This window comes from Coregonus lavaretus (genome assembly GCF_964263955.1).
Source record: "Coregonus lavaretus genome assembly, chromosome: 11".
Taxonomy (NCBI): Eukaryota; Metazoa; Chordata; class Actinopteri; order Salmoniformes; family Salmonidae; genus Coregonus; species Coregonus lavaretus.
In genome coordinates, this window is record NC_139998.1 from 56,243,063 (window position 1) to 56,268,958 (window position 25,896).

The following is a 25,896-nucleotide window of genomic DNA, read 5'->3' on the forward strand; positions in this document are numbered from 1 at the left end:
CTTTACAAATTACCTCGACTAACCTGTACCCCTGCACATTGACATGGTACCGGTACCCCCTGTATATAGCCTCGCTATTGTTATGTAATTTTCTTGTGTTACTTTTTATTTTTATTTTTTACTTTAGTTTATTTAGTAAATATTTTCTGAACTCTATTTCTTGAACTGCAATGTTGGTTAAGGGCTTGTAAGTAAGCATTTCACGGTAAGGTCTACACCTGTTGTATTCGGCGCGTGTGACAAATAAACATTGATTTGATTTGATTTGATTTGAAAAAGAACTGAGTGAACGTGAACCAAGCCGCCTGGAGAAGCAATAGGCACTGGAACCAGTGAGTGAGCAGCCATCACCCTGTACTCCATATCAGCAGTGTTGAGCTGCCTCACCCCTTCAGAACTGCTCAACATTAACTGTCTCCAGCCTTTCACCCAAGACTGCTCGATAGGCTCCATGCACGTTGACGTAAACAATGCGGGGATCAATAATGAAGGTGGACAGATATGCACAAATACCAACAACGACTAATCTCTCAAATCAATCTCAGATCAAATCCATCACGGATCAAACTCAATAAAAAAATGAGTCTCCTTTTCGTAAAAATGAAAGGTCTGCTAATCAAACGAAGGATAAGAAAATAGCAGGCAGCAGATCCGGCAGATCCGGCATTAGACTTGCATGTGTTGAAGAATAGAACATTTGGATTCTGATGCCGATTTATATAATGTCCTTCCTTAGAGCGTATCATATTCATAAAGCGCAGCGTGTGAGTGCTGATTATAAGATCAGATCCCCCTATCCATTCATTATATAATCTAAAAAGGCAAAACTGCTTCTAGATCAGCACTTCTTCTTGCTTTATGAATATGGGCCCTGGATTCAATGCTTTGCTGACATGTTTCAAAGAGGCCCTGAGAACACATATTTTATTATCAACATGGCAGTCTCATACGTTCATACTTTGTGCTCACTTCAATTCTGCTATGTAACAGTTTCAAGGTCTGAGGTTGATCAGCTAGGTAGGAACTGGCTGGCTGACCGATGACATTAGGACAGTGGACATCACCGTGCTGTCATCCCAGTGACCCAGCACCTGAACAGGGTGCTTTGTTCCCCGAGGTTCCCGGGCAGGAGGCACCGATGACAGGCCGCAGACAGCCCTCTGAATGCCCCCATTTAGGGATCCATGGATCTGTTGCCCCCTTGCTTTGTCAGACGGTGACAAGGGTCGTGATAGCCTCTGTCCCTGGTGTTATGTCAGCCTTCTAGGATGACTGCTCTTTTTTTGCCGTTGTCTCTCGCTCAGAGATTTTTACCTCTCCGTGTTATTTTTCTGCAATCGGCTCGACTCTTAGCTGACTAAGCTGATCCGGGCCATAGTGAGATCCGGGCAGGCCGCCCCTGGACTCCCTCTCGGCCCTGTCCAGGGACAGAAGGGCATCCCCATCGGCCAGTACTGCAAGGACTTCAACGAGAAGACCAAAGAGCTCAAGGAAGGAATCCCTCTGCCCATCAAGATCCACGTTAAGCCTGACAGGAAATGTCTTACTTCCTCAAGCAGGCGGCTGGCATCCAGAGAGGGGCCAGAAAAACAGGCCATGAGACAGCTGGGATGGTGTCTGTGAAGACTGTGTATGAGATCGCTCAGGTCAAGGCCCCGGACAAGCCTTCAAGAAGCAGAACGCTTCCCTAGAGATGGTCGTCAAGAGCATCATCGGCTCGGCTCGCTCGTTGGGCATTGAGATCGTCAAGAAGTTATCGGCAGAGGAGTACAACACTTTCCTGGAGGAGAAGGAGGAGAGGTTGAGAGCTGAGGCAGCATCAGAGACAGCAGCAGCAGAGACAGCAGCAGAGGCAGCAGCGGAAACAGCAGCAGAGACAGCAGCAGAGGCAACAGCAGAGACAGCAGCAGAGACAGCAGCAGAGACAGCAGCAGAGGTAGCAGCAGAGACAGCAGCAGAGGCAGAAGCAGAGGCAGCAGCAGAGGTAGCAGCAGAGACAGCAGCAGAGACAGCAGCAGAGGCAGCAGCAGAGACAGCAGCAGAGACAGCAGCAGAGGCAGCAGCAGAGACAGCAGCAGAGGCAGCAGCAGAGGCAGCAGCAGAGACAGCAGCAGAGGCAGCAGCAGAGGCAGCAGCAGAGGCAGCAGCAGAGACAGCAGCAGAGGCAGCAGCAGAGACAGCAGCAGAGACAGCAGCAGAGACAGCAGCAGAGGCAGCAGCAGAGGCAGCAGCAGAGACAGCAGCAGAGGCAGAAGCAGAGACAGCAGCAGAGGCAGCAGCAGAGACAGCAGCAGAGACAGCAGCAGAGACAGCAGCAGAGATAGCAGCAGAGACCGCAGCAGAGACCGCAGCAGAGATAACAGCAGAGGCAGCAGCAGAGACAGCAGCAGAGATAGAAGCAGAGGCAGAAGCAGAGGCAGCAGCAGAGACAGCAGCAGAGGCAGCAGCAGAGACAGCAGCAGAGATATCAGCAGAGGCAGAAGCAGCAGAGACAGCAGCAGAGGCAGCAGCAGAGACAGGAGCAGAGGCAGCAGCAGAGGCAGTAGTAGAGATAGGAGCAGAGATAGCAGCAGAGATAGAAGCAGAGATAGCAGCAGAGACAGCAGCAGAGGCAGTAGCAGAGACAGCAGCAGAGGCAGCAGCAGAGACAGCAGCAGAGACAGCAGCAGAGACAGCAGCAGAGGCAGCAGCAGAGGCAGCAGCAGAGACAGCAGCAGAGGCAGCAGCAGAGGCAGCAGCAGAGACAGCAGCAGAGGCAGCAGCAGAGACAGCAGTAGAGACAGCAGCAGAGACAGCAGCAGAGACAGCAGCAGAGGCAGCAGCAGAGACAGCAGCAGAGACAGCAGCAGAGACAGCAGCAGAGGCAGCAGCAGAGGCAGCAGCAGAGACAGCAGCAGAGGCAGAAGCAGAGACAGCAGCAGAGGCAGCAGCAGAGACAGCAGCAGAGACAGCAGCAGAGACAGCAGCAGAGATAGCAGCAGAGACCGCAGCAGAGACCGCAGCAGAGATAACAGCAGAGGCAGCAGCAGAGACAGCAGCAGAGATAGAAGCAGAGGCAGAAGCAGAGGCAGCAGCAGAGACAGCAGCAGAGACAGCAGCAGAGATATCAGCAGAGGCAGAAGCAGCAGAGACAGCAGCAGAGGCAGCAGCAGAGACAGGAGCAGAGGCAGCAGCAGAGGCAGTAGTAGAGATAGGAGCAGAGATAGCAGCAGAGATAGAAGCAGAGATAGCAGCAGAGACAGCAGCAGAGGCAGTAGCAGAGACAGCAGCAGAGGCAGCAGCAGAGACAGCAGCAGAGACAGCAGCAGAGGCAGCAGCAGAGACAGCAGCAGAGGCAGCAGCAGAGGCAGCAGCAGAGACAGCAGCAGAGGCAGCAGCAGAGGCAGCAGCAGAGGCAGCAGCAGAGACAGCAGCAGAGGCAGCAGCAGAGACAGCAGTAGAGACAGCAGCAGAGACAGCAGCAGAGACAGCAGCAGAGGCAGCAGCAGAGGCAGCAGCAGAGACAGCAGCAGAGGCAGAAGCAGAGACAGCAGCAGAGGCAGCAGCAGAGACAGCAGCAGAGACAGCAGCAGAGACAGCAGCAGAGATAGAAGCAGAGACCGCAGCAGAGACCGCAGCAGAGATAACAGCAGAGGCAGCAGCAGAGACAGCAGCAGAGATAGAAGCAGAGACAGCAGCAGAGACAGCAGCAGAGACAGCAGCAGAGATAGAAGCAGAGACCGCAGCAGAGACCGCAGCAGAGATAACAGCAGAGGCAGCAGCAGAGACAGCAGCAGAGATAGAAGCAGAGGCAGAAGCAGAGGCAGCAGCAGAGACAGCAGCAGAGGCAGCAGCAGAGACAGCAGCAGAGATATCAGCAGAGGCAGAAGCAGCAGAGACAGCAGCAGAGGCAGCAGCAGAGACAGGAGCAGAGGCAGCAGCAGAGGCAGCAGTAGAGATAGGAGCAGAGATAGCAGCAGAGATAGCAGCAGAGATAGCAGCAGAGACAGCAGCAGAGGCAGTAGCAGAGACAGCAGCAGAGGCAGCAGCAGAGACAGCAGCAGAGACAGCAGCAGAGGCAGCAGCAGAGACAGCAGCAGAGGCAGCAGCAGAGGCAGCAGCAGAGGCAGCAGCAGAGGCAGCAGCAGAGGCAGCAGCAGAGACAGCAGCAGAGACAGCAGCAGAGACAGCAGCAGAGACAGCAGCAGAGGCAGCAGCAGAGACAGCAGCAGAGGCAGAAGCAGAGACAGCAGCAGAGGCAGCAGCAGAGACAGCAGCAGAGACAGCAGCAGAGACAGCAGCAGAGACAGCAGCAGAGATAGCAGCAGAGACCGCAGCAGAGACCGCAGCAGAGATAACAGCAGAGGCAGCAGCAGAGACAGCAGCAGAGATAGAAGCAGAGGCAGAAGCAGAGGCAGCAGCAGAGACAGCAGCAGAGGCAGCAGCAGAGACAGCAGCAGAGATATCAGCAGAGGCAGAAGCAGCAGAGACAGCAGCAGAGGCAGCAGCAGAGACAGGAGCAGAGGCAGCAGTAGAGATAGGAGCAGAGATAGCAGCAGAGATAGAAGCAGAGATAGCAGCAGAGACAGCAGCAGAGGCAGTAGCAGAGACAGCAGCAGAGGCAGCAGCAGAGACAGCAGCAGAGACAGCAGCAGAGGCAGCAGCAGAGACAGCAGCAGAGGCAGCAGCAGAGGCAGCAGCAGAGACAGCAGCAGAGGCAGCAGCAGAGGCAGCAGCAGAGGCAGCAGCAGAGGCAGCAGCAGAGACAGCAGCAGAGGCAGCAGCAGAGACAGCAGTAGAGACAGCAGCAGAGACAGCAGCAGAGACAGCAGCAGAGGCAGCAGCAGAGGCAGCAGCAGAGACAGCAGCAGAGGCAGAAGCAGAGACAGCAGCAGAGGCAGCAGCAGAGACAGCAGCAGAGACAGCAGCAGAGGCAGCAGCAGAGACAGCAGCAGAGGCAGCAGCAGAGGCAGCAGCAGAGACAGCAGCAGAGGCAGCAGCAGAGGCAGCAGCAGAGGCAGCAGCAGAGACAGCAGCAGAGGCAGCAGCAGAGACAGCAGTAGAGACAGCAGCAGAGACAGCAGCAGAGACAGCAGCAGAGGCAGCAGCAGAGGCAGCAGCAGAGACAGCAGCAGAGGCAGAAGCAGAGACAGCAGCAGAGGCAGCAGCAGAGACAGCAGCAGAGACAGCAGCAGAGACAGCAGCAGAGATAGAAGCAGAGACCGCAGCAGAGACCGCAGCAGAGATAACAGCAGAGGCAGCAGCAGAGACAGCAGCAGAGATAGAAGCAGAGACAGCAGCAGAGACAGCAGCAGAGACAGCAGCAGAGATAGAAGCAGAGACCGCAGCAGAGACCGCAGCAGAGATAACAGCAGAGGCAGCAGCAGAGACAGCAGCAGAGATAGAAGCAGAGGCAGAAGCAGAGGCAGCAGCAGAGACAGCAGCAGAGGCAGCAGCAGAGACAGCAGCAGAGATATCAGCAGAGGCAGAAGCAGCAGAGACAGCAGCAGAGGCAGCAGCAGAGACAGGAGCAGAGGCAGCAGCAGAGGCAGCAGTAGAGATAGGAGCAGAGATAGCAGCAGAGATAGCAGCAGAGATAGCAGCAGAGACAGCAGCAGAGGCAGTAGCAGAGACAGCAGCAGAGGCAGCAGCAGAGACAGCAGCAGAGACAGCAGCAGAGGCAGCAGCAGAGACAGCAGCAGAGGCAGCAGCAGAGGCAGCAGCAGAGGCAGCAGCAGAGGCAGCAGCAGAGGCAGCAGCAGAGACAGCAGCAGAGACAGCAGCAGAGACAGCAGCAGAGGCAGCATGCAGAGGCAGCAGCAGAGACAGCAGCAGAGGCAGAAGCAGAGACAGCAGCAGAGGCAGCAGCAGAGACAGCAGCAGAGACAGCAGCAGAGACAGCAGCAGAGACAGCAGCAGAGATAGCAGCAGAGACCGCAGCAGAGACCGCAGCAGAGATAACAGCAGAGGCAGCAGCAGAGACAGCAGCAGAGATAGAAGCAGAGGCAGAAGCAGAGGCAGCAGCAGAGACAGCAGCAGAGGCAGCAGCAGAGACAGCAGCAGAGATATCAGCAGAGGCAGAAGCAGCAGAGACAGCAGCAGAGGCAGCAGCAGAGACAGGAGCAGAGGCAGCAGTAGAGATAGGAGCAGAGATAGCAGCAGAGATAGCAGCAGAGATAGCAGCAGAGACAGCAGCAGAGGCAGTAGCAGAGACAGCAGCAGAGGCAGCAGCAGAGGCAGCAGCAGAGGCAGAAGCAGAGGCAGCAGCAGAGACAGCAGCAGAGACAGCAGCAGAGATAGAAGCAGAGACCGCAGCAGAGATAGAAGCAGAGGCAGCAGCAGAGACAGCAGCAGAGATAGAAGCAGAGGCAGAAGCAGATGCAGCAGCAGAGACAGCAGCAGAGGCAGCAGCAGAGGCAGCAGCAGAGGCAGCAGCTGAGGCAGCAGCAGAGGCAGCAGCAGAGGCAGCAGCAGAGGCAGCAGCAGAGGCAGCAGCAGAGACCGCAGCAGAGATAACAGCAGAGGCAGCAGCAGAGACAGCAGCAGAGATAGAAGCAGAGGCAGAAGCAGAGGCAGCAGCAGAGACAGCAGCAGAGGCAGCAGCAGAGACAGCAGCAGAGATATCAGCAGAGACAGAAGCAGAGGCAGAAGCAGCAGAGACAGCAGCAGAGGCAGTAGCAGAGGCAGCAGCAGAGGCAGCAGCAGAGGCAGCAGCAGAGACAGCAGCAGAGGCAGCAGCAGAGGCAGCAGCAGAGGCAGCAGCAGAGGCAGCAGCAGAGACTGTGTCAGTGTAGAGGAAATGAGAGCCACCCCCTATCCTACCTATGTGTTGGCAGGTAGCCTAGCGGTTAAGAGCGTTGGGCCAGTAGCCGTAAGGTTGCTGGTTTTAATCCTGAGCCTAATAGGTGAAAAATATGTTGATGTGCTCGTGAGCAAGGCACTTAACTCTAATTGCTTGTGTAAGTCGCTCTGGATAAGAGTGTCTGTCAAATGTTACCTTGTACCTATGTTTGTCCATCTGTAGTTGCATACCGTTCTTTGTTTGTTGAAATCCATACTTTTTCAATAAACGTTAATGAAATACAACCACCAACACACTGGGCAAAAACTGGTTGAACAAAGACAGGCACGCAACTACAGAGGACAAACAGGTACAAGGTAAGCGTTTCATAATTATTATTTTTTGAAGTATTGACCTTGGGAGAATTGATGTAGTTGGAGCTGAATTCCACAAAGCCTGGTCTCTGCTCAAATCCGTTGGTGGAGTTCATCAGAAATGTCCTTCACCATGGAGTGGAGTTTAGTCAGCTACTCGACTCTAAACTTGGAGCCGGTTCAATGGGGCATTGTGCATGGAGAAGATACTGACACTCACTTTGACTCGTTTGTTTGAAGGCTGGTCTGAAAGGGTCCTTTTAAATGGGGTTATACTGCTCTATGTCTGATTACAATGCGTGTTTGTCCAGGACATGGTGTTCCATAGCACAGTGCCATATAAAAAGTGTATCTATGGCCCCCATTCCTACATGATGCAGACAGACACTGTTCTCAGTTTCTTCTGACAGAGCAAAATACCATTTTCAGCCCAAAACTGCTTGACACACACACATCCAATAGCCAATGACACAAACACATCCAATAGCCAATGACACACACACATCCAATAGCCAATGACACAAACACATCCAATAGCCAATGACACAAACACATCCAATAGCCAATGACACAAACACATCCAATAGCCAATGACACAAACACATCCAATAGCCAATGACACAAACACATCCAATAGCCAATGACACAAACACATCCAATAGCCAATATACCCACTACGAACAATATAGTGCCTTCATTCCAATATACCCACTACGAACAATATTGTGCCAGATAGCAAGCTCAATAAATAAAATAAAGCCATCCAATTATTTCATTATCCTCATCATTTGAACATTTCTGTGAATAAACAAATACGGGGGAAAACAACTATAAAAAAAACTATACACAACAACAACTATAAAGCCAGACAGTAGCCGGTGTTATGAACTGAGTTCTAATAAATTTTAGAATAAGGCTGTAACGTAACAAAATGTGGAAAAAGGGAATGGGTCTGAATACCTTCCGAATGCACTGTAGATTCCTCTCTGATTGGCTCAACTACCTCTGACCCCTGACCTTACTTCTGTTTCCCTCTCTCTGTAGTAGCTGACGAACACAACTTACAGTCATTTCGAGGCCTTCTATTTTAGTCTGTCACTCCACGAACAGCTAGCTATCAGTTCCTGTTATAAGTGTGATGTGGCAGACTAAAATAGAAGGCCTCAGAATGTTTGGCACAGAATTTCTGTATATGCAAATGTTATTTCATAGACTCTTGGACTTTTACCAAATAGGGCTATCTTCTGTATAACCCCCGACCCCCCCTACCTTGTCACAACACAACTGATTGTCTGATACGCATTAAGAAGGAAATAAATTCCACAAATTAACTTTCAAGAAGGCACACCTGTTAATTGAAATGCATTCCAGGTGACTACCTCATGAGCTGGTTGATAGAATGCCGAGAGTGTGAAAAGCTGTCATCAAGGCAAAGGGTGGCTATTTGAAAAATCTCAAATATATTTTGATTTGTTTAACACTTTTTTGGTTACTACATGATTCCATATGTTTTATTTATAGTTTTGATGTCTTCACTATTATTCTACAATGTAGAAAATAGTAAAAATAAAGAAAAACCCTTAATTAGTAGGTGTTCTAAAACTTTTGACTGGTAGTGTACGTATATTGGTCTGATGTGTATGAGGAAGTGAATCCAGATGCAGCACTGGAAGTATTTGTACAATTATTCATGAGAATTGTTGACCAGCATGCACCTGTTACGAAGCTAACTTTGAGAACTGTTAGAGCCGTCTGGATCGATGATGAATTGAAACATTTTATGGTTCAAATAAATTATGCAAAAGAGGTGGCAAGTAAGTCAGGCTGCTCAGCTAATTGGTTGACATACTGTAAATTGAGAAATGTTGTGACTAAACTTAAGAAAAATAACAATAAGTTATATTGCCAAACCAAGATACATGACATAAAACACAACGGAAAAAGACTTTGGAGTATCTTCAATTATATAATGGGCAGAAAGACTAATTAATCTACATCCTTCATTGAAGATGATGGGTCATTTATAACAAACACTTTCGATATTGCCAATCATTTGCATTACTGTTTGACTAGTAAAGTGGAAAAACAACATTGAACAGTGAACAATCATATTTTTGTATAAAATATCTACTAATGAAAGAGAAGGATTGCTGTTTTGAATTTGGTCACGTTAGTGTTGGAGAGGTGGAAAAACTATTGTTATCCATCAATAATGATAAGCCACCAGGTACAGACAACCTTGATGGGGAAACTATTGAGAATGGTAGCAGACTGTATTGCCAGCCCTATTTGCTATGTCTTTAACCAAAGCCTAAAGGAGTGTGTGTGTCCACAGGCGTGCAAGGAAGCTAAAGTAATTCCACTACCTAACAATAGTATAGCGCCCTTTGCTGGCTCTAACAGCCGCCCAATCAGTTTACTGCCTGTTCTTAGTAAACTGATGGAGAGGATTGTGCTTGACCAAATACAATGCTTTTTTTCCCGAGAGAACAAGTTAACCACCGACTTTCAGCATGCATATAAAGAAGGCCACCGACTCAGATGACTGATGATTGGTTAAAATAAATGGATAATAAGATGATAGTTGGACCTATATTGTTAGATTTCAGGGCAGCCTTTGATGTTATTGATCATAAATTGTTATTATTAACTTTTATTCAATCAATGTGAGCCCAATTGAGACCATGGTCTAATTTTCAATGGTGCCCTGAGACCACAGTTTGTCAGTTTTGTTATCAGTTTGTTATTGAAAAAAACTCACTTACTATGGCTTTACATCACCTGCCATCACATAGTTGGAGAGTTATTTATCCAACAGAACCCAGGGAGTGTTTTTCAATGGAAGCTTCTCTAACATCAGGTATGTGCAGTGCAGTGTCCCTCGGGGCAGTTGCCTTGTATGTGGATGATTCCACACTCTACATGTTACCACCCAAAGCCAGTGAGCTCACTGAAATTTGAAATAAGGAGTTACAGCAGGGGTGTCAAACGTCCGGCCCGCGGGCCGAATCAGGCCCGCAAACGGGTTTAATCCGGCCCGCGAGATGATTTTGGAAAAAATAAAAATAAAAATAAAATAAAAAAATTTTTTTTGTAAAGTATAAAAATGCGCTGCAATTTTTCAATAAAATAAACTGCTGTTCCAATTGCGTCCACTGGATGGCGCAATAGCAATTGTGTTAAGCAAGCAAACTGTTTATACCGGGGCAGAGCAAGTAGGTCAAGCACGTGCAGCCAATGAGCTACTTTGTTTTGCCCGCGATATTTATTACGGCTTCTACTTTTAACATTATGTGCTTTGGCACCCTCATTGCCCCAATATGTCTCTGTCAAAAAAGAGAAAAGTGGACACAGAGTGCAGAGTGTTCCAAGAAAAATTGTCATCCTATTTATTCACGGAATTGAATGGGAAAGCTGTATGTTTGGTGTGTTCAGAGCATGTTGCAGTGCTGAAAGAATATAACCTTCGTCGCCACTATGTGAGTCTTCATGCCGACAAATATGACAACTTTCAAGGACAGCGGAGATGAGAGAAGGTGAATGAACTGTTGGCGGGTCTGAAGAAACAGCAGTCTGTGTTTACTCACAGCCGAGACATCAGTGACGCTGCAGTGAAAGCTAGCTACCTCATTGCTAATGAAATCGCAGTGGCTTCAAAACCATTTAGTGAGGGTGAATTTGTAAAAACATGCATGATGAAGGCAGCGGAGATTGTGTGCCCTGAAAAGCGGCAGGCTTTTGAAAATATCAGCCTGACAAGAAACACAGTTGCAGACAGGATTTCCGATCTTTCAGTGGATTTGGACAGCCAGTTGAAGCAAAAAGTAAAGTCATTTATTGCGTTTGCGGTTGCAATTGATGAAAGCACGGACATTACAGATGTTGCACAACTGGCCATTTTCATCCGCGGAGTTGATGACACATTGACCGTCACCGAGGAGTTAGTGGAGTTGGTGCCGATGACAGATACAACGACAGCAGCTGATATTTTTACCGCACTCGTCGGCGCGCTGGACAGGGTCGGAGTGGACTGGTCCCGCGCTGTCAGCCTGGCTACAGATGGTGCGCCCAGGCGTTGTGACAAAGTTCAGAGAGAAAGTGCAATCTGCAAATGGAGGACGTGATTTTTTGACTTTTCACTGTATTTTGCACCAGGAGGCTTTGTGTTGCAAGTCATTAAAGATGGATAACGTCATGAAGGTGGTCATCCAAACTGTTAATTTCATCCGATCCAGAAGCCTGAATCACCGTCAGTTTGACAGCCTTCTCAGAGAGAAAGACCACATCTATGGCCTGCCATACCACACTGAGGTAAGATGGTTAAGCCGAGGTGCTGTGCTGAGGCGTTTCTTTGATTTACGAGAAGAAATTGAACAGTTCATGGAAGAAAAGGGCAAACCAGTGTTAGAATTTCATTCCGCAGAATGGATGCAGGACCTTGCATTTATGGTGGATGTTACAGAGCACCTGAATAACTTGAACAAACAGCTGCAAGGGCGCAACAAAGTTGTCACACAGTATTATGACAGCATACGTTCTTTCAAGTTGAAGCTGTCATTGTGGGAGACGCAACTTGCCGGTGGTGATGCAGTTCACTTCCCCTGTCTGAAAAATGTGTGCGCGACCCAACATGTGGCAGACATGAAGCGGTTCAAAGATAAAATAACGGGACTGTTACGGGAGTTTGAGCAACGCTTTCAGATTTATGTTTAAATGTTTTTATGTTGATGTGCTATTGTTTTTAATTGATTTTATTTTATTTGTATATTTAACCTATTCTTGACTCTGTGGTTCTTGCACTTGTTTGGGGAACAGGATTTCATTATTTGTATCTACATTTCTGCCTGAGAAATGACACCCTGAAATAGTTCTGTGATCTGTGAAACAGTTGTGTTAATCACTGAGGCATTGTGTGTTTGTGTGTTCTTTGTCCTCAGAACTTTCAAATAACTTGAGGTGTTTTATGATTAATAGTGATGTTGTGCTTTTGGACACTGTCCTCAGGCTCCAGCTTTATGTCTATATGTTTTTATGTTGATGTGCTATTGTTTTTAATTTATTTTATTTTATTTGTATATTTAACCTATTCTTGACTCTGTGTTTCTTGCACTTGTTTGGGGAACAGGATTTCATTATTTTTATCTACATTTCTGCCTGAGAAATGACACCCTGATATAGTTCTGTGATCTGTGAAACAGTTCTGTTAATCACTGAGGCATTGTGTGTTTGTGTGTTCTTTTTCTTTAGAATTCTCAAATAAACTTGACGTGTTTTATGATTAATAGTGATGTTGTGCTTGTACTATTTTGGACACACTGTCCTCAGGCTCCAGCTTTATGTTGTATGTTGATCGTATTAAAACAAAGAAAACAATCTGAAGTTGTTGTTTTTAAGTTATATATACCATGATTTTTCCGGTCCGGCCCACTTGGGAATAGATTTTCCTCCATGTGGCCCCTGAGCTAAAATGAGTTTGACACCCCTGAGTTACAGTCAGTATCAGAATGTGTGATTAATAATAAACGTATCTTAAATACATCTAAAACTAAAAGCATTGTATTTTATTCAAAACATTGTCTAAGACCTAATCCTCAACTGGAGTTGTGCATAAAGAGTGTGACCATTGAGCAAATTGAGGATGCTAAACTCCTAGGTATAACATTGGATGGTTAATTATCATGTTCAAGTCATATTGACAAAGTTGTTGTGGAGTGCGATACAAATCCAGACGCTTATAAAAAAATCCTGCTACGACCTCGGACGATCCATCAAACAGGCAAAGCGTCAATACAGGACTAAGCTTGAATCATACTACACCGGCTCTGACGCTCGTCGGATGTGGCTTCACACCAATCAAATCACATCCTAAGCAAAACGTTGTTTTCAGAAAAACATGTCTGTTTCTGGTCTGCTTGTGTTGACGTCCTGCAGTAGCTAGCTTGCTAACTCGTCCCTTTCCTAAGCCATGGATGGGGATTTGGATTTGTGGTTTTGACTTAATTCTCTGTGCAGGCCAATGATTATGATGGCGATTCTGATCTAACTATAAATGTGTATTTGAGGGAGGAGATAGGACGGTTAGCTTCAACAAAGTGAGCTGCTAATGGCGAGTCAGTGCTCTTACACCTGATTGAGCCAAGGTAGCCTGTGACAACAAAAACTAAAAGTGTACTGTATGACAGAGCCATAGATCGTTTAGCCAACATGAAAGAGAGGAGGAGGGCATTGGCTTTCAACTAGTTTCCTCACACACACACACACACACACACACACACACACACACACACACACACACACACACACACACACACAGACACACACAAAGACACACACACACAAAGACAGAAATCAGTGCCATGGACAGGCAATAGTTTTTGGTATCTTTAAGTTTGTTTTCAGTGTATTAAACTAAGCATTAACAGTGCATTCGGAAAGTATTCAGACCCCTTGACTTTTTCCACATTTTGTTACGTTACAGCCTTATTTTAAAATTGATTAAAAAAAATATTACTCATCAATCAATACACAATACCCCGTTATGACAAAGCAAAAACAGGTTTTTAGAAATGTTTGCAAATTTATAAAAAAACAACAACTGAAATAGCACATTTATTTAAGTATTCAGACCCTTTACTCAGTACTTTGTTGAAGCACATTTAGCAGAGATTACAGCCTTGAGTCTTCTTGGGTATGACGCTACAAGCTTGGCACACCTGTATTTGGGGAGTTTCCCCCATTCTTCACTGCAGATCCTCTGAAGCTCTGTCAGGTTGGATGGGGAGCGTCGCTGCACAGCTGTTTTCAGGTCTCTTCAGAGATGTTCGATCGGGTTCAAGTCCGGGCTCTGGCTGGGCCACTCAAGGACATTCAGAGACTTGTCCCAAAGCCACTCTTGCGTTGTCTTGGCTGTGTGCTTAGGGTTGTTGTCCTGTTGGAAGGTGAACATTCACCCCAATCTGAGGTCCTGAGCGCTCTGGAGCAGGTTTTCATCAAGGATCTCTCTCTGTACTTTGCTCTGTTCATCTTTCCCTCGATCCTGACTAATCTCCCAGTCCCTGCTGCTGAAAAAAATCCCCACAGCATGATTCTTCCACAACCATGCTTCACCGTAGGGATGGTGCCAGGTTTCCTCCAGATGTGACGCTTGGCATTCAGGCCAAAGAGTTCAATCTTGGTTTCATCAGACCAGATAATCTTATTTCTCATGGTCTGAGAGTCCTTTAGGTGCTTTTTGGCATACTCCAAGCGGGCTGTCATGTTGCTTTTACTGAGGAGTGGCTTCCGTCTGGCCACTCTACCATAAAGGCCTGATTGGTGGACTGCTGCAGAGATGGTTGTCCTTCTGGAAGGTTATCCCATCTCCACAGAGCTCTGTCAGAGTGACCATCGGGTTCTTGGTCACCTCCCTGAACAAGGCCCTTCTCCCCCGATTGCTCAGTTTGGCTGGGCGGCCAGCTCTAGGAAGAGTCTTGGTGGTTCCAAACTTCTTCCATTTAAGAATGATGGAGGCCACTGTGTTCTTGGGGACCTTCAATGCTGCATAACTTTTTTGGTACCCTTCCTGAGATCTGTGCCTCGACACAATCCTGTCTCTGAGTTCTACGGACAATTCCTTCGACAATTCCTTCATTGCTTGGTTTTAGCTCTTACATGCGCAAACTCCAAGCGGGCTGTCATGTGCCTTTTACTGAGGAGTGGCTTCCGTCTACCATAAAGGCCTGATTGGTGAAGTGCTGCAGAGATGGTTGTCCTTCTGGAAGGTTCTCCCATCTCCACAGAGGAACTCTAGAGCCCTGTCAGAGTGACCATCGGGTTCTTGGTCACCTCCCTGGCCAAGGCTCTTCTCCCCCAATTGCTCAGTTTTGGCTGGGCGGCCAGCTCTAGGAAGAGTCTTGATGGTTCCAAACTTCTTCCATTTAAGAATGATGGAGGCCACTGTGTCCTTGGGACCTTCAATGCTGCAGAAATGTTTTGGTATCCTTCCCCAGATCTGTGCCTCGACACAATCCTGTCTAGGTGCTCTACGGACAATTCCTTCATCCTCATGGCTTGCTTCTTGCTCTGGCATGCACTGTCAACTGTTGGACCTTATATAGACAGGTGTGTGCCTTTCCAAATCATGTCCAATCAATTGAATTTACCACAGGTGGACTCCAATCAAGTTGTAGAAACATCTCAAGGATGATCAATGGAAACAGTATGCACCTGAGCTCAATTTCGAGTCTCATCGCAAAGGGTCTGAATACTTATGTAAATAAGGTTTTATGGTTTTAATATTTGATACGTTTGCAAAAATTTCTAAAAACCTGTTTTCACTTCGTCATTGTGGGGTATTGTGTGTAGATTGATGAGGAATTTGTTTTATTTAATCCATTTTAGAAAAAGGCTGTAATGTAACAAAATGTGGAAAAAGTCAAGGGGTCTGAATACTTTCCAAATGCACTGTATAGCCTTCTTGATTTGATGATGTTTAGATGTTGAAGTCGAAATGGTGCTGGAATAGCAGAGGCAGTGTTCCTGTTTTCTTTGTGCTGACTTGGTTCTAAGTTAGTAGTTGTTTAGAAAATTGTTGAAAAGATGAACTTGCTTGACCATGTTGCAGGTCATATAACTGTTTGTTACATGCAATATTCGCTTTGTGGACTTCACAGGACAAAATCAAATCATATTTTATTTGTCACAAGTGCCAAATACAACAGGTGTAGACCTTACAGTGAAATACTTACTGACAAGCCCTTAACCAACAATGCAGTTTAAGAAAATAGAGTTAAGAAAATATTTACTAAATAAACTTAAAACATTTACACATTTTTAAAAGCAACACAATAAAATAACAGTAACGAGGCTAGATACAGGGGGCACAGGTACCGAGTCAATGTGCGGGGCTACAGGTTAGTCAAGGTAATTTTTACATGTAGGTAGGGGTAAAGCAACTATGCATAGATAATAAACAATGCAAATAGTCTGTGTGTCCATTTGATTAGTTGTTCAGCAGTCTTATGGCTTGGAGGTAGAAGCTGTTAAGGAGCCTTTTGGACCTAGACCTGGCGCTCCGGTACTGCTTGCCGTGAGGTAGCAGAAAGAACAGCCTATGACTTGGGTGACTGGAGTCTTTGACAATTTTTTGGCCCTCCTCTGACACCGCCTAGTATACAGGTCCTGGATGGCAGGAAGCTTGGCCCCAGTGATGTACTGGGCCGTACGCACTACTCTCTGTAGCGCCTTACGGTCGGATGCTGAGCAGTTGCCATACCAGGTGGTGAAGCAACTGGTCAGGATGCCCTCCATGGTGCAGCTGTATAACTTTTTGAGGATCTGAGGACCCATGCCAAGTCTTTTCAGTCTCTTGAGGGGAAAAAGGCGTTGTCGTGCCCTCTTCACGACTGTCTTGGTGTGTTTGGACCATGATAGTTTGTTGGTGATGTGGACACCAAGGAACTTGAAACTCTCGACCCGCTCCACTACAGCCATGTCGATGTAGTCCACGATCATATCCTTTGTCTTGTTCACGTTGAGGGGGAGGTTGTTGTCCTGGCACCACACGGCCAGGTCTCTGACCTCCTCCCATCATTGTCGGTGATCAGGCCTACCACCGTTGTGTCGTCAGCAAACTTAATGATGGTGTTGGAGTCGTGCTTGGCCACGCAGTCGTGGGTGAACAGGGAGTACAGGAGGGGACTAAGCACGCACCCTTGAGGGTCCCCCGTGTTGAGGATCAGCGTGCAGATGTGTTGTTGCCTACCCTTACCACCTGGAGGTGGCCCGTCAGGAAGTCCAGGATCCAGTTGCAGAGGGAGGTGTTGAGTCGCAGGGTCCTTAACTTAGTGATGAGCTTTGAGGGCACTATGGTGTTGAACGCTGAGCTGTAGTCAATGAACAGCATTCTCACATAGGTGTTCATTTTGTCCAGGTTGGAATGGGCAGTGTGGAGTGCGATTGAGATTGCGTCATCTGTGGATCTGTTGGGGCGGTATGCGAATTGGAGTGGGTCTAGGGTTTCCAGGATGATGGTGTTGATGTGAGCCATGACCAGCCTTTCAAAGCCTTCATGGCTACCGACATGAGTGCTACGGGGCGGTAGTCATTTAGGCAGGTAGCCTTCGCTTTCTTGGGCACAGGGACTATGGTGGTCTGCTTGAAACATGTAGGTATTACAGACTCGGTCAGAGGTTGAAAATGTCAGTGAAGACACTTGCGAGTTGGTCCGCGCATGCTCTGAGTACACGTCCTTGTAATCCGTCTGGCCCCGCGGCCTTGTGAATGTTGACCTGTTTAAAGGTCTTGCTCACATCGGCTACGGAGAGCTTGATCACACAGTCGTCCGGAACAGCTGGTGCTCTCATGCATGCTTCAGTGTTGCTTGCCTCGAAGCGAGCATAAAAGGCATTTAGCCCGTCTAGTAGGTTCGTGTCACTGGGCAGCTTACGGCTGGGTTTCCCTTTGTAGTCCGTAATAGTTTGCCCTGCCACATCCGATGAGCGTCATAGCCGGTGTAGTAGGATTCAGTCTTAGTCCTGTATTGACGCTTTGCCTGTTTGATGGTTCGTCTGAGGGCATAGCGGGATTTCTTATAATTGTCCCGATTAGTGTCCCGCTCCTTGAAAGCGGCAGCTCTAGCCTTTAGCTCGGTGCGGATGTTGCCTGTAATCCATGGCTTCTGGTTGGGATATGTACGTACAGTCACTGTGGAGACGACGTCGTCGATGCACTTATTGATGAAGCCGGTGACTAAGGGGGTATACTCCTCAATTCCATTGCATGAATTCCAGAACATATTCCAGTCTGTGCTAGCAAAACAGTCCTGTAGCGTAGCATCCGCCTCATCTGACCACTTCCATATTGAGCGAGTCACTGGTACTTCCTGCTTTAGTTTTTGCTTGTAAGCAGGAATCAGGAGGATAGAATTATGGTCAGATTTGCCAAATGGAGGGCGAGGGAGAGCTTTGTACGCGTCTCTGAGTGTGGAGTAAAGGTGGTCTAGAGTTTTTTTCCCCCTCTGGTTGCATATGTGACATGCTGGTAGAAATTAGGTAAAACCGATTTAAGTTTGCCTGCATTAATGTCCCCGGCCACTAGGAGTGCTGCTTCTGGATGAGCATTTTCTTGTTTGCTTATGGCCTTATACAGCTCGTTGAGTGCGGTCTTAGTGCCAGCGTCGGTTTGTGGTGGTAAAAAAATATAGATGAAAAATCTCTTGGTAGATAGTGTGGTCTACAGCTTATCATGAGGTACTCTACCTCAGGCGAGCAATACCTCGAGACTACCTTAATATTAGACATCGCGCGCCAGCTGTTATTGACAAATAGACACCCCCACCCCTGTTCTATCCTGCCGATGCACGGAAAACCCAGCCAACTCTATACTATCCGTGTCGTCGTTCAGCCACGACTCGGTGAAACATAAGATATAAAAAAAATGTTATGTCCCATTGGTAGGATAGTCTCGAACGGAGATCATCCAGTTTATTCTCCAGTGATTGCACGTTGGCCAATAGAACGGATGGTAGAGGCGGTTACCCACTCACCGACGAATTCTCACAAGACAGATGTTGCTCTCCGGTTTTTGTGATGAAACAAACGTATGTGTAGTTGAATTTATTCCGCCACTATGTGACTGTTGTCTTTTTGTTCTGTCGGCCTTATTGTATATCACAGTGGCGTGTAAACAAATGGGTTATAGAGTAAACAACACAATTATCACAACATTGTCTGGTTCTAATATAGCTTGTTTACAGGCTTGGCTTGGCTCCCTTAGTGAAGAAAGACCTAGCAAAGCTGCAGCTGAAAGACCTAGCAAAGCTGCAGCTGAAAGACCTAGCAAAGCTGCAGCTGAAAGACCTAGCAAAGCTGCAGCTGAAAGACCTAGCAAAGCTGCAGCTGGCTCAAAACAGAGCCCTTAACTGCACATACAGAACTAACATCAACAACATGCCTGCCAGTCTTTCCTGGTTGAGGGTTGACTAGAGATTAACTGCTTCTCTTCTAGTTTTTATTATATTACTGTGATAAAAAATGCCAGATTGTCTGCATCATCAAATAACATACAGCTCAGATACCCCCAAAATACATGCCACCAGGGGTCTCTTCACAGTCCTCAAGTCCAAAACGAATTCACGGCAACGCACAGCCATGATCGCATTGAACTCACTTCCATCTCCAGTGACTCAAGCAAACAGCTAAATTACCTTAAACAAAATCTATAAAACAACATCTCATGGCACAATATGGAAAATGACACACACACAAACACACGCACACACAGACTCGTAACTGTCACGGATTCTGCCGAGGCTGCTCCTCCTCCTGGTTCGGGCAGGCTTCGGCGTTCGTCGTCCCCGGAGTACTAGCTGCCACCGTTGAATGTTTCTATGTTTGATTGCTTTTGTCTGTCTTTTACACCTGTGTCCGTTTGTGTCTGATTACGTGTCCTATAAGTTGCCTGTTTTGTATTGGTTAGGTTGTGTGTTGTTTTTCGCCTGTCCGTAGTACTGCGTGTTTTTGTATCTGTTTCGTTGTTTAGTGTAATACGCATAGTTTGCGTATTGCTCGCCTCTGTTTTGTTTTGAGGCCGTTTACTGTATCTTTGCCTAGTGGTTTCACAGTAAACTTTGTTGGACTAAGCTTCGGTGTCCTGCGCCTGACTCCCACACCACATACACCTCAGCCTTGACAGAACAACACACCATTATGGAGTCAGCAGGAGCAGTGGCGGCACCCAAGTCGCTGGAGGATCGGATCAGCGACCAAGACATCATGATCCGGCAACTTGGGGCCGCCATGAACGAGGTGTCCAACACTCTGTGCCGGTTGGTTACGGGAGAGGTGCCCACGCCTTCTCACACCATCCCATCACCAACGGCCAGTCCTCCTCTCTCAGCACCGGAACCCAGTGGCATTCGGCTCTCGCTCCCGAGGGCATATGATGGTTCTGCAGCCGGGTGTCAGGGGTTCCTCCTGCAGGTGGAACTCTACCTGGCCACCATACACCCAGCGCCCTCGGGATACGAGAGCGTCTCCGCCCTCATCTCCTGTCTATCCGGCAAGGCGTTGGAGTGGGCCAACGCTGAATGAAGGGGAATAGACGCCGCTACCATCACCTACGCGGAGTTCTCCCGCCGCTTCAGGGCTGTCTTCGATCATCCACCTGAGGGGAAGGCGGCGGGGGAGCGTCTGTTCCACCTCCGACAGGGGAAGAGGAGCGCACAAGAGTTCGCCCTGGAGTTCCGGACTCTAGCGGCGGATGCGGGGTGGAATGAGAGGGCCCTCATCGACCATTACCGGTGTAGCCTACGAGAGGACGTTCGTCGTGAGCTGGCCTGCAGGGACACCAACCTATCCTTCGACCAGTTGGTGGACATCTCCATCCGTCTCGACACCCTGCTGGCTACCCGCGGACGTCCCGAGTGGGGGTCGTCCATTCCACCCTCCAGCACCTCCGAGCCGATTCCCATGGAGCTCGGAGGTGCTGGCGCTAGAGAGAGGAGGAGAGAGAACCCGAGGGGGGCCATCCCCTGCACCAACTGTGGCCGTGGAGGACACACCGCGGCCAGGTGCTGGGGAGGGTCTCCTGGGAGAGGGGACAACAGGTCACGCACTGGGGAGTCATTTCAGGTGAGTAGGCGCCCCACTTACCCAGAGCTCTCTGTTGGTCACATGTGTATACCTGTGAGATTTCCACAGGTGGCACCTCATTCCCAGCATAAGGCGCTAGTAGATTCAGGCGCAGCTGGGAATTTTGTTGATCGTGCATTTTGTTATAGGTTAGGAATTCCCCTTCGGCCGGTAGAAGCCCCCTTTCCTGTTCATGCCCTAGACAGCCGGCCGTTGGGGTCGGGGTTGATCAGAGAAGTCACAGCACCACTTAAGATGACGACGCAGGGGGGTCATGAGGAGATCATTCAGTTTTATCTGATTGACTCTCCTGCGTATCCCGTGGTGCTGGGGCTTCCCTGGTTAAGCGCCCATGATCCTACCATTGCGTGGCAACAGAGGGCTCTTATGGAGTGGTCTGCCCAGTGTGTAGGGAGATGTCTAGGGGTTTCCTTAGGGGCGACCTCGGTAGAGAGTCCGAACCAAGTGCCCGCAATGCGCATTCCCCCTGAATATGAGGATTTAGCACTGGTATTCAGCAAAACGAGGGCAACACGGCTATCACCTCATAGACAGGGGGATTGTGCGATAGATCTCCAAACAGGAGCGGCACTTCCGCGGAGCCGTGTGTATCCCCTGTCTCAAGAGGAGACAGCGGCTATGGAGACTTACATAGCCGAGTCCTTGGCACAGGGATACATACGGTCCTCCACTTCCCCGGTTTCCTCGAGTTTCTTCTTTGTGAAGAAGAAGGACGGGGGTTTGCGCCCGTGTATTGATTACCGTAGTCTCAATCGGATCACGGTTAAGTACAGTTACCCTCTTCCACTGATTGCGACTATGACAGAATCATTACGCGGAGCGCGGTTCTTCACAAAGTTGGATCTCAGGAGCGCGTACAATCTGGTGCGCATTAGGGAGGGGGATGAATGGAAAACAGCATTTAGCACCACCTCGGATCATTACGAGTATCTCGTCATGCCATACGGGTTAATGAATGCTCCTTCAGTCTTCCAATCCTTTGTTGACGAGATTTTCCGGGACATGCATGGGCAGGGTGTGGTAGTGTACATCGACGACATCCTAGTGTACTCTTCTACACGAGCCGAGCATGTAGCCCTGGTGCGCCGAGTGTTGAGGAGACTGTTGGAGCATGACTTGTATGTCAAGGCAGAAAAATGCTTGTTCTTCCAGGAGTCAGTCTCCTTTTTGGGTTATCGGTTGTCCGCGTCTGGTGTGAAGATAGAGGTTGACCGTGTGTCGGCCGTGCGTAATTGGCAAACTCCAACCACTGTAAAAGAGGTGCAGCAGTTTTTGGGTTTTGCTAATTACTACCGGAGGTTTATCCGGGGCTTTGGACAGGTTGCAGCTCCCATTACGTCCCTGCTAAAGGGGGGTCCGGTTCGTTTGCAGTGGTCAGCTGAGGCGGACAGGGCATTTGTCAAACTGAAGAACCTGTTCACCTCGGCTCCGGTGCTGGCGCATCCGGATCCCTCTTTACCATTCCAAGTAGAGGTAGACGCGTCCGAGGCCGGTATTGGGGCAGTCCTGTCACAACGGTCCGGCACGCCACCTAAGCTCCGCCCCTGTGCGTTCTATTCCAAGAAGCTCAGCTCGGCGGAGCGTAATTATGACGTAGGGGACAGGGAGCTGTTAGCTGTAGTCCAGGCCCTAAAGGTGTGGAGGCATTGGCTTGAGGGGGCTCAACACCCTTTCCTCATTCTGACTGATCACCGTAACCTGGAGTACATCCGGGCAGCTAGGAGATTGAACCCTCGTCAGGCTAGGTGGAACATGTTCCTGACCCGGTTTGTTTTTAAGATCACATACATCCCAGGGTCCCAGAACGGTAAGGCAGACGCCCTGTCCCGGCGGTATGACACAGAGGAGAGGTCCATTGAGCCTACTCCCATACTGCCGGAGTCTTGTCTGGTGGCTCCGGTGGTGTGGGAGGTCGATGCGGAGATCGAGCTGGCACTGCGTACCGACCCTACTCCCCCCGAGTGTCTGTGGGGCGGACGTACGTTCCGCTCGAGGTTCGTGATCGCCTTATTTATTGGGCTCATACATCACCCTCCTCTGGACATCCAGGTATTGGCCGGACAGTGCACTGCCTTAGCGTGAAATACTGGTGGCCAACGTTAGCTAAGGATGTGAGGGTTTATGTCTCCTCCTGCTCGGTGTGCGCCCAGTGTAAGGCGCCTAGACATTTGCCCAGGGGAAAGTTACATCCCCTGCCCGTTCCACAACGACCATGGTCCCACCTCTCGGTGGATTTTGTGACCGACCTACCCCCCTCCCAGGGGAATACCACCATTTTGGTCGTTGTGGATCGGTTTTCCAAGGCCTGTCGTCTCCTCCCAATGCCGGGTCTCCCTACTGCCCTACAGACCGCTGAGGCCCTATTTACCCACGTGTTCCGGCACTATGGGGTCCCCGAGGATATTGTGTCTGACCGAGGTCCCCAGTTCACCTCCAGAGTCTGGGGGGCGTTCATGGAACGCTTGGGGGTCTCGGTGAGCCTTACCTCGGGGTACCACCCAGAGAGCAATGGGCAGGTTGAACGAGTCAACCAGGATGTGGGTAGGTTTCTGAGGTCCTATTGCCAGGGCCGGCCGGAGGAGTGGTCTAGGTATATCCCCTGGGCAGAGATGGCCCAGAACTCTCTCTGCCACTCCTCCACCAATTTAACACCTTTCCAGTGTGTTTTAGGATATCAGCCGGTCCTGGCACCATGGCACGAGAGCCAGATCGAGGCCCCTGCGGTGGATGAGTGGATTCGGCGCTCGGAGGAGACGTGGGACGCTGCCCATGTCCATCTGCAGCGGGCCATCCGTCAACAAAAGGCGAGCGCCGATCGCCACCGCAGTGAGGGACCGGTATATGCACCGGGAGATCGAGTCTGGCTCTCGACTCGAAACCTGCCCCTCCGCCTGCCCTGCCGGAAGCTGGGTCGGCGGTTTGTGGGGCCCTTTAAAGTCCTGAGAAGATTGAACGAGGTGTGTTACAGGTTACAACTGCCTATTGAGTACAAGAATATTAACCCCTCGTTCCATGTGTCTCTTCTCAGGCCGGTGGTAGCTGGCCCACTCCAAGAAGATGAGATAAGAGAGACCCCTCCGCCCCCTTTGGACATCGAGGGGGCCCCGGCGTACAGGGTCCGGACCATCTTGGACTCGAGGCGCCGGATGAGTGGTCTCCAGTATCTCGTGGAGTGGGAGGGGTACGGTCCGGAGGAACGGTGCTGGGTGCCTAGAAGGGACATCCTAGATCCATCCCTCCTGACTGAGTTCCACCGTGGGCATCCCACGCGCCCGGGTCCGCGTCCTCCTGGCCGTCCCCGAGGCCGGGGTCGGCGCACGGCTGGAGCCGCGCGTCAAGGGGGGGGGTACTGTCACGGATTCTGCCGAGGCTGCTCCTCCTCCTGGTTCGGGCAGGCTTCGGCGTTCGTCGTCCCCGGAGTACTAGCTGCCACCGTTGAATGTTTCTATGTTTGATTGCTTTTGTCTGTCTTTTACACCTGTGTCCATTTGTGTCTGATTACGTGTCCTATAAGTTGCCTGTTTTGTATTGGTTAGGTTGTGTGTTGTTTTTCGCCTGTGTCACACTCTGGCTCCGGGACTGTGTTGTTTGAGCCAGGGTGTATTCATTTGGTTGTGTTGGGTTAGGGTGTGTTCATTTGTTGTGTTTGGTTTTGGTTTTGTTTCCGTGTTTGGTCAGTGACTCCCAATCGGAGGTAACGAGTGTCAGCTGTCGGCTCGTTATCTCTGATTGGGAGCCATATTTATACTGTGTGTTTTCACCTTGGGGTTGTGGGTTTTTGTTCCAAGTTCAGTCATTGTTCACTGTTGGACTTCACTATCGTCTTTTGTTTTGTAGTTACGTGCTTTATCAATTAAAGTCATCATGTTCACTCAACGCGCTGCGTATTGGTCTGCTCCCTTTATAGACGGTCGTGACAGCCTGTCCGTAGTACTGCGTGTTTTTGTATCTGTTTCGTTGTTTAGTGTAATACGCATAGTTTGCGTATTGCTCGCCTCTGTTTTGTTTTCAGGCCGTTTACTGTATCTTTGCCTAGTGGTTTCACAGTAAACTTTGTTGGACTAAGCTTCGGTGTCCTGCGCCTGACTCCCACACCACATACACCTCAGCCTTGACAGTAACACACTATCTACACATACATTATTCTTTAGTTGTATTGTTTGTATATCATTGTATTTAAAATGTGTGTGACTGTTCTTGTCTGTCAGTGTACCAGTGTTTTGTTACTTGTCGTGTTTTGTGTTTTTTTTTGTGGACCCCAGGAAGAATAGCTGTTGCTTCGACAATAGCTAATAAAAACCAATTGTGCAAATGAGCTTTTCTCTCTTTGTCAGGTGCGATTACTGTATGGAAATATAATACACAGTACCAGGAGTGAATGGACAGACTCTCGCTGTAGACTGTAGAAGGGACCAGGGAGTCGGGGACAAGTGTTTTCTTATTTTCTTTCCCAAAGAGCTACATTCCCCAAGATGGCTCCCGACCTTCCCTTTGAAGTCAGTAGAGGGCTGGTGTGAAGAACTCAGCCGTCACAACCTTCCTACTGACCGGGCTGACATCAATAGCTCCCCCAATTACTGACAGCAAACAACCGGCTCCTAGTCTACCACAGAATTGCAGGGTGTCCTGTCATCCCTATGTTAATGTACACTAAATATCTCTGTTTCCACATTGCATCACACTTGGGCCACTTGAGTGAATTGTCACTCCTAGCATGAAGTTCCTCCACTTGCAGCTCTCATGAATTGCAGCTCTCATGAATTGGTGGTGGATTACTTGAGTGTGATGTACTCTCTCTCTTTCTCTCTCTCTGTCTCTCAATTTCAATTCAATTCAATTTAAGGGCTTTATTGGTATGGGAAACGTATGTTAACATTGCCAAAGCAAGTGAACTAGATAATAAACAAAAGTGAAATAAACTATAAAACATTAACAGTAAACATTACACTCAGAAGTTCCAAAAGAATAAAGACATTTCAGATGTCGTATTATGTATATATACAGTGTTGTAACAATGTGCAAATAGTTAAAGTACAAATGGGAAAATAAATAAACATAAATATGGGTTGTATTTACAATGGTGTTTGTTCTTCACTGGTTGCCCTTTTCTTGTGTCAACAGGTCACAAATC

General features: G+C 48.8%; 1 pseudogene across 1 annotated transcript; it reads left to right on the top strand.

Moving 5' to 3' along the window:
• The first annotated feature begins 1,138 nt into the window (after window positions 1-1,138).
• On the top strand, window positions 1,139-25,036 carry LOC311137609 (large ribosomal subunit protein uL11m-like; annotated as a pseudogene). The gene is made up of 3 exons: window positions 1,139-1,216; window positions 1,354-1,888; window positions 25,028-25,036. The product of its transcript is annotated as a large ribosomal subunit protein uL11m-like (transcript).
• Window positions 25,037-25,896: the final 860 nt, after the last annotated feature.